Genomic DNA, 9,407 nt, shown 5'->3' on the forward strand with positions numbered 1-9,407 from the left:
TATTGGACTCTGGACGGCATCCAGTGTCCGCACCTACTAATTTTTTCCCGATGACAATGTGGATGACAAGGCCAACAACAGGCTATGGGGTCGACAAGATCAGGGCTAGGGTCTCATGTCGCATGCGTGTTTGATCCAGTTGCAAGCTTGCATCGCTTGCATTCTTATTTGGGTTGCGGGATGGTGTCATGTGCACGAAAAATTATTATGTGTTGTCATTGAACCGTTTGGAGGCAAATCAGGATGAGCTACATCACCCGATACACAGTAAAATAGTGACATAAAGCGTCCTGATTCGCCTTCAAATGACATCCGATGACCGCACGTAATAATTTCTCCACGTGCAGAGACCATTGCAGGTAGCATGACAGCGTTGTGTGCCACATGCAAGCCATTTCCAAATTCCTAAGAATTGAACTATGAAGAACTATGAAGCGTATTCAAAGCCCCTTAAAAAATACTTTGAACTTTACTTCAAGCTAAAACACCCTAAAAATTATAATGCATATGTTCTAAATGCAACACCCTCAAAACCACTTAAAATAAATAACCTCTAAAAGTTTCATCCCTACCCACCAAAGGAGATAGATGAAAGAAAAAGGAAAAAAAAAAAATTACTTCTGGCATCATAGCAGCATAAATTCTACTCATAACTTGAGAACTAAAGCTCCGTATTGTAATTTAGCTATAAAACGATGCAACTGATGAAGTTCTACAGTACAGCAGCTTGGTTAGCATCCGTGTGAAGAGTTGCTAAGAAAAAGAGAATAGCACCAGAATTGTTTACATCTTACTATAGTTATAGCGATATGATTCTGATTTTAAGGATATTTATTTAACTTGACAAGGAAAATTAAGATATAATAATTTCACAATTTATAATTGAACGAATTTGCAACATGAACAAGTAGTTTTACAACTGCTAAAGTCTCATTTGACAAGCTTATATGCTCATATATAATTAATAATGGCCAAGAACAAGTAATATAACCTTTACATGCCACCTTTTCTGTAGAGAGAATTTGAGTAAGTGAAAAAAACGTATGATAAAGCAAAGCAAATATAAATGAAATATCAGATGTTCTTTAATATTCATCTATATAGCTGTACAGCATCTCATCCTTCCTTGATCTGCGCCTACTGAGCAGAGTTTTTAGGAAGCTTTTGCTTTTGCTTGGAAGCCGCTCAATCTCCTTATTGTCATTCCTCTCAGAATGCAATTTCATTGAGACTGATTTATGAGCCTCCACAGGAAGCTGAATCAGAAAGGAAAATAAATAAATAAAACTTGATAATAAGCATAGAATATCTAAGAATCATGGTATCACGGTTCTACATGAAGCAAGCAATACTCTTCATATATCAGATTCCCACCAGCATCCTACAAACGTTGTTAGTTCTATCCAAAATCTAATTGTGTCAATCAATCGGATTGTACAGCTCACTCGGACTTCAATTCAGTCAGTCAAGCTAGCCAGAGTTTGCAAGGGGTCCTTACCCCTGAAAGTTCTTTTTTACCGTACAACCGTACATCAATGCAGCACTATACACTCGTGCTAACTTGGAGATAGATAGCAAAGTGCCGCGGCGCTCCAAACTAGGGCCGCGGCACTGCCAATTAGGTTGGAGATAGAGCAGAGAGCCGCGGTGCTGTGAGTTGGGCTGAACGGTTCTCTTTCTTATTTTTCAGGTTTAACTTAAAGGGCTCTATCCCTTGGGGAGGTTAATATGTCTCTTTGTCAGTTTGTATGAGAACAATGTAAGAGTTAAGAGAGTCAAGAAGAGAAATGAAGAAAGTGATATGAACAATTTCTCCTAATTTTTATAGTAATTTCTTGTTTTAGTGTGATTCCGTGATTTTTTTTCCGATTCTGAGTTTTTCCACATTAAATACTGGTTTTCTTTCTTTTCCACGGCATTTTCTCTTTCTTGTTTGTGTTCGCTGCCTGATTTTATTTCTCCAACAAACGCGCAAAATTCTAAGAAGACCAACCTTTTTGTAACAAGCGTGACAGAAACCGTTTACATGTCTCAGACTTGTTAGAGCTGTTTGGTATCCTATTTAATGAAGGATAAGCAAGATAAAGCTTAAATCCTGCCAAACAGAATTTTGGAGACCTTAAATTTTACTAGTTCAACCCTGTTATCAGTTAAACAGAGGGTTAGTTCAATCCCACCATTCATAAGATTTAAAAGAGTTAAGGATTTCTCCCTTCTTAAATCTTAAATCCTTAAATAAATATCAAAACAATTTATCAATATTTAACAAGATCTAAAAGTAAATATTTAACAAGATCTAAAAGTAGTCATGCAAAATAATTTTCAAGTTTTAACCCTCCCAAGCTTTACTGAATCTGGTTTTTGCTAAATCCTACTCAAGTTAAATCCAATTGTTTTTGCTACAAGGTTGATGTAACATTAGAGTTGCATTTAACTAATTTTCCTGTATTTGGTTCATGTTGACGATCCATTCCCTTTAGACATTTGCTAAAGTAAATAGGACCAAATCACTCAAATTAATAGCACTCTAAGTAAGGTTTGCTTGCTCTTGCTAATTACCATTTATTTAAGGTGAATAATTCAGAATAAAATTCAAATAACAATGCTACACAGTTGTTGAGGCATACCTGTCGTGCACTATTTGATGAGTTTAGAACAGCTGGCCTGACTGAAAATGAACCAGAGCGTGCAAGTGGATTTGCAGTTGGCAAAGGTGAGATTGCTCTTTTATCTGTTTAGAAAGAACAACAAGCATGATATAATCCGCAAAGTATATACAATAGAGCTTTAGCTGATAAAAAACAGATGTTACCAGTGGTCCATTTTCCAGGCCGTGGGGAAGGTGATGGTGATCGCCCTTTCCGAGGCGATGCAGAGCGAGCACGCATGGTAGGGGAAGGTGAGAGTGAACGCATTTTTCTGCTTGCAGTTTCCAATCACATCAAACAACAAGAATTTCAAAAGAACACAAGGAAAGAAAGATTTTCAGCACTTAATATCATTACCTGAATGAAGGAGGTCTGTCTCTCAGACTGGAGCTAAAATCTGCAAGGCCATGCCAACAGAAAACACTAACTGCCCGGACTTCCTATCCGCAGGACACTGCAGTCCTCAATCTAAAAGTCTTTTTTCCAATTCTCCTCTCAGCCACTCCTCGGCTGCTCCTGGGCTCAAACAGCGCCCTCATCTACGGAGGTTTCAACCTAAAATCAGATCAAATGTACTTATCATCTCATGGAGTCATGCGTGATCTGAAAAGTAACAAGTATCTCTTGCTATGCTTGAGCTCCGCGTCATGGCATCTGACACTAAGTGTAGCAACTGGGACTACTTGTTGTATCATAGCACCGGCCAACGGGGCTTTGTATCTCCACTAGGGGTGCTGCCTTGCGCTAGCACTCTGCGCGTTTTTTTTCTGTCATGTTCTGGGTCTGTTTTTTTTGCTCTTTTGTGTTTGCTGATTCGGGATACACGAAAATCCAAAAATCCGGAAAACTATCACAAAAATAATACCAAAAACACACCCATGTAAAAGTCCAAACGACTCAAAACTACCCCTCCCAGACAGAAACTCATCTGTTATCCTACATCCTATTTTTATTGGCTGCTGTCCCCTGACAGGTTCCATATCCTAGTGTTTCCTATATATACTCATGCCTGATACCTGTGGTACTAAGTTTTGTTCACGACCTCGATCCCCGATCCGGTGCGGATCCCGCCTCTGGTTGCATCCGGGACCGCGAACTAAACCATTTTTATCCAGGATCTGGCTTTGTGAGTTAATTAGTCTTGGAACTGAATCTACCAAAATAGTTTAAACTTCAAAACAACACAATGAAACACAGAACAACAGAAGCTACTAATGAACAGTCACCCAGAGAGAGCAGTGTACAAAACATCTATTTTTTCTTTTCCTCCAAAACAATCATGCTACAAATACAGTACCAGTGGCTTTGAACAGAAAGAAAGACAGAAGCAGAAAAGCCATCGATGTACAAATCAAAAGGTACATAACAATACCTCTACTGTCAGACTCTGAATCTAATTTTCCTGGAGCTTTTTTCCTCCCTTCCCAGACCTGAAACCACCAGAATAAGAGTGAGAGCTCAACAGCTCAGCAAAGCAACGAAACTCCAATCAAATTCCAGAATTCCAACCACTCATCAGAACAGAAATCAGATCAGGATATTCGTTGTAACAGTGAATCGTACAGGATATCAAATCGGACATATCAGAACGAAACTGTAACGAAATCAGAACAGATACGGACAGATCACGATATTCAAGTCAGAAGTCGTACAGATTAATTTAACATCAAAGAATACAAATCAGACAGAACATATCAGACTTATCGAATCAGAAGTAACCTGAGACCGAAAATTCAGAGTATCATCCAACATTTGTATCGGGAACAGAATCAGATTGGTATCAATTCATAACGGAGACATAAAGAAATTCATAGTTGCTTACAGAACCAGATAATACGGAAATCAGATCAGATCAAATCAGATATCAGATAGTAAAAATATTAAGTTCATAGCTAAATTCCCTGTACCTGAACTGAATCTCTTGGATTCAGGCCCCTTTACTCCCTTTGTGCTCACTCGGCAGCCAGAACATGATTATGACTTATGGTGCTCCATACACCAGAACAGATAATGCTTTATAGCATCGGAAGTAACAGATGTTCATCGGATCGCGAACAGACTGATTTCAGAAATTTCAGATTGAAGCTCATTTCTAGATTTCCGCAGAACAACCTAACTGAATCTCATAGGATCCAGACCAACTTATAAACTCCCATTTTTATATGCACATACAGATAGCATTTCCAATTCAAGAAGAATCCGGGCAAATCAGAAATCAGCACAAAAATCGTTGCAGCACAATGGTAGTAGACAGAATTTACACAAAATTTCCTGCAATATAATTTCACGAAGCAAATTCGCACAATGAATAATAGATTAATAATCCCAGAACATTTTATTCTACTGCAAGACCGACAATTTTACCAAATTTCCAGAAAAAATGTTAGTCTATTCGAAAAAACTGCCGCCGAATCATAAATTACCTGGTAAAAAAATCATCGAAAATAACCAAAATGTGCACACATCGGCATCGTTCAAAAATATATCCAGAAAGTTACGCGGTAAAAACTGAACCAAAGTCTAAAAGATAACAGATCGATAAAAACAGTAAACGGAAACGAAATCCGACAGAAAATACCGCAACTCGACGGTTCTGAAAAATTGAAGAAAAGCGGAATGTGCCTTAACCTTGCGTACAGCATCATATCTCGAACAGTCTCCGTCGAACCGAAAAACGAGGCTCCTGCGTCGTCCGAAAATCAACTTTTCCAACAAAAGTCCACAGACATTTCTCTCATCCTCAGATATTTTTGATATTTATTTTGATTTTCTCTCTCTTCAAAACGACTGAAAATCAGCTTTATAATAACACAGAATCGGCTCCGGCCGATGCCAAGATAGTCGCCTGCGACGGTTCCACAGAAACTATTCTCAGGCCGATATATTTCTATAGTGCCAATCGTCCTGGACGTGTCCAAATCCGGCCTGGACGATTGTAACAAAAAAATCATCTGGAGCAAAACTGGGGCACATTCTGGAGCAAACTTACAACTGATCGCACAGGACGATCCAAATCGTCCTGGACGATCTGGAGCATTGATTTTGAATGGATTACGCATTGGTTCAATAAAAATAGGGGATGGAGAAACATCCTGTTTGGTGGAGACTTTTCTTAATCTGTTCATTAGAACAACAAGTGTTTTCTAAGCTTTGTAAAATCTGACGGTAAATGTTGGAATTGTTAGGTATTAAGTGGTAGTTTTTAGGCCTACGTGAATGTTCCACAAAGACAAAAAATGTTATCAAATAGCTATTATAGATCACATATGTTAATGTATGGGAACCCCACCCCCCCGCCTTCCCCCCCCCCCCGAATGAAATAGTATTTATAAAGCACTCTCCCTGATACAGTATATATATATATATATTTATATATAACTATAATATCATATATGTATGCCGCAAAAGTTCCCAAATTGTTCCAAAGGCCCAAAGCACTATACCTCCAGAATTTTCATGCTTCTCAAATAAGTTTATTTATCACATATTTTGAGTGGTTAAGCAGTCAGGCATCACGATTCATTTTGCGTGAGACGATGGATGAGAGGTGTGATTTCAGATCACGGTTTGTTCGTGTAAGAGTGGATGGAATGTCTAGTGCAAGGTTCGTATAAACAAAGGCAGGGTCCTGGGCCACCAGAATTGCTTTGTGGGAGTCATGTATCGTTGAAAGGCAGGGATTGTGAGTAAAGGACGATAAAAGGTGCATGATTCAAACTGGAGTGCAGGATCGCAAGATACCCGCTCACGAACACATACGCAAGGAACGAAGAAACGTGCGTTAGGTAGATGCCGCGGGCTAACGCCCCACTGACAGGGCAGCTAAGTGTGTGAACGAGAATGCGGGCTACAGGAAAACATGCGTGTGGGGTTTGACTGGTGGGAGCTATGCAGGCAGATAGGAACCGTAAACGTGGAGGGCGGTGTAGTTCCAATGTAGGATCACATGGGTAGGAGGCTCATGCACTGGATAGGCGCAATGTTCGCGTTCGTCGTTCTGAAGCGGATGCCGGAGCAGTGGTGATTAGACGAGTCGTGAGAATGCATGCATGGTCCGAGCTTACCAAAATATGCAAGTCTGGGGTTGGCCCCGAAATGCATAAAGCAAGGGTCGAATGAAATAGCAGGTCGACAAGAAAAGCACGATGTCGACATGCGCGTGTAGGGGATTTGAAAACTTGGTTGGAGCGCATACGAGCCAATGAACAGTGGAAGATGAAACATGTGGAGGATTCTTCGTGGGTTCAAGAATCATTTGGTATCTCACGCATAATGGACTGGGTGCGAGTTCAAAGCAAAATTTGAATTCTCATGTTAGGTGGAGTCAATAAGCACGCAAAAGAGGGCGTCGGGCTCAGGATCGAGTGGGTGTCTCGTGCGAGTCATAGTCGGGAACACACATGGGTTATCCGAGGGAATTACGGGCAGCACGAGTGGTGCTCCGGTGTTTGGAAGTGGCTGGGTGTTGCCAAACGCATAAGCTTTGTGATGCCACAAGGCACGTGCGCAAGGAACATGGAGAAAACAACAATAGAGTAGCAATCGCACATTAGTATTAGAACTCTACCAAGAGCGCAAGCTGTAGCCGTTGGATCGAACGCACAATGAGGTCCGGACGGCGAGTGGATTGGGCTCGACTTCAATGAGTATGCTCGTAGAATTAGTGCAAGGAATGCAAGTTAGATTTCAGTAGCGTCGTCAGTTCTGGAAAATAGTGTGGAGTTAGGAATACTGTCATATGGGTGAGACTTTTCTTAGGTCAGTTCGTTGTGAAACAGACATGTGCTTTCTCAGACTTTGTAAAAATATGACTTGTGGAAAATTATTAAGCATTAGTCTAACAACTTAACACAGAAAGACTAAAGTCTAACAACTACTCAGACTTGAGCCTTATAGTTGATTTGGTTTAAGATTAGCCATCATTCACAACAGCTTGTAATCTAAGTCGAGTATATTGAAACCCTCATGTGAAATAACGGATAACCTCAATCTTCTCGTGTTCTTTGCGGCATCGATTGAACTTCATCGTATACTCCACAATTCAACCTCTTGAGGTAAATCGCAAGCTACACAGTAGTAATTCCTGTTCTCTAGACTTGATGACATACTAAGGAGGACGCGTTCAATTGGTAATTGATACATACTAAATATCCATATCTACAATCTGTGAGCGGTAGCACCGACGAGAACTTATAGAGTTCGGTAAGTCACCTACCATGATGCATAAAACTGTTTGAAAGCAATGGCGACTCTTTCAGAATACCTTATAGCTATAAATTCTTGAAGGTAGCAAGACAACTACTGACAGTAGATATCGAGAAGATTTAACTTTATAAGGCCAAACTTATTTTTATATAAAACCTCAAGATTTTGACCAGAAGAAAATTGCTTATTCTCAGTGATTAGCAAGATTTGGAGCTTGCTTTCTTTCTAGAAAAGCACATTAAAAAAATGAGTGAATGAATGACCAGTTGGTAGAGTTGGAAGGAGAATGTCAGGTAGAGGTAGAGAAATTCATTTGTGGATCTCCGAACGGTCTGGAGGGCGAATCAGGACAACGCACATCAATACGGTACTACATCTCGGTATATAGTACACAATACATAGCTAAAAAAATGATGTGGCGCGTTCCCTAAATTCGTCGTTCAGACGACATCTCTTAACTGCACAGAATAATTTCACGATAAAAGGTTTGGAGTAATTGTCTAGCAAAAAAATAAGCAGCTGAGGAACATGTTGAAAGATGAGATTTGCCACGTAGGGAGGATTTTTATTTTTTTTTATTTTGTATTTTTGAATTACGAGAAGAATATCTCTCGGCGCCTTCGCCGACCTGATCTCCCCGATCGACCTAGCCGTCCACCCACCCACGCTTAAGGCTTTTCGTGGCCACCCAAAGAGGAGTAAGTTTTATTTACACGTGTGGAATTAATGATAGGACGACTATTTAAGGCTAATAAAGAATGAAAGGAAGGGCATTGTTTAGTTGTAATCATATCTTGCTTGTAGAGAAGTGTCAAAACAAACTTTTTCAAGCCGGATAATAGCATGTGCTATGAAAAGGTTAAAGGCTATTTGTTGGACCTACTTAGATTATAGAGTATTTTAAATAAGAACATAAAGCAAACTCAATGTATTTAAATTTTAAAGTAAGTTATTTTGGTCAGTTGAAAACCACATTAGAGTTTTTTTATTAGCTAAAAAATAAAATAAAATACTCTATACCAGGCAAGGTGGCTCGATGACGAGAGATTATTTTGTGCGGACGACAGACATAACTTACCTCCATAGGCAATTAGGGTAGCAACGTCATCCAGTCCAAGCAGTATGGTAGGGGTGATGTGACGTATTTTTATTAGGCTCTGGAAGACATACTGTCCTCCGTCGCCTAATAATTTTTCCCGATGATAGTGTGGATGAACAAGGCCGAACAACAGAGTCGTTGGCCTAAGAAAAAGAGAATAGCACCAGAATTGTTTACATCTTACATAGTTTATAGCGCTTATAATTTTGATTTTAAGTATATTTATTTAACTTGACAAGGAAAATTAAGAATATTAATAATTTCACAATATATAATTGAACAAATTTGCAACATGAACAAGTAGTTTTACAACTGCTAAAGTCTCATTTGACAAGCTTATATGCTCATATATATTATATCATATATATTAATATATACTATATATATATATATATATATATATTATATATATATATTATTATATACTATATATATATATATATATATATAATATT

This window comes from Dendrobium catenatum, unplaced genomic scaffold (assembly GCF_001605985.2).
Source record: "Dendrobium catenatum unplaced genomic scaffold, ASM160598v2 fragScaff_scaffold_1117, whole genome shotgun sequence".
In the NCBI taxonomy this organism is placed as follows: Eukaryota; Viridiplantae; Streptophyta; class Magnoliopsida; order Asparagales; family Orchidaceae; genus Dendrobium; species Dendrobium catenatum.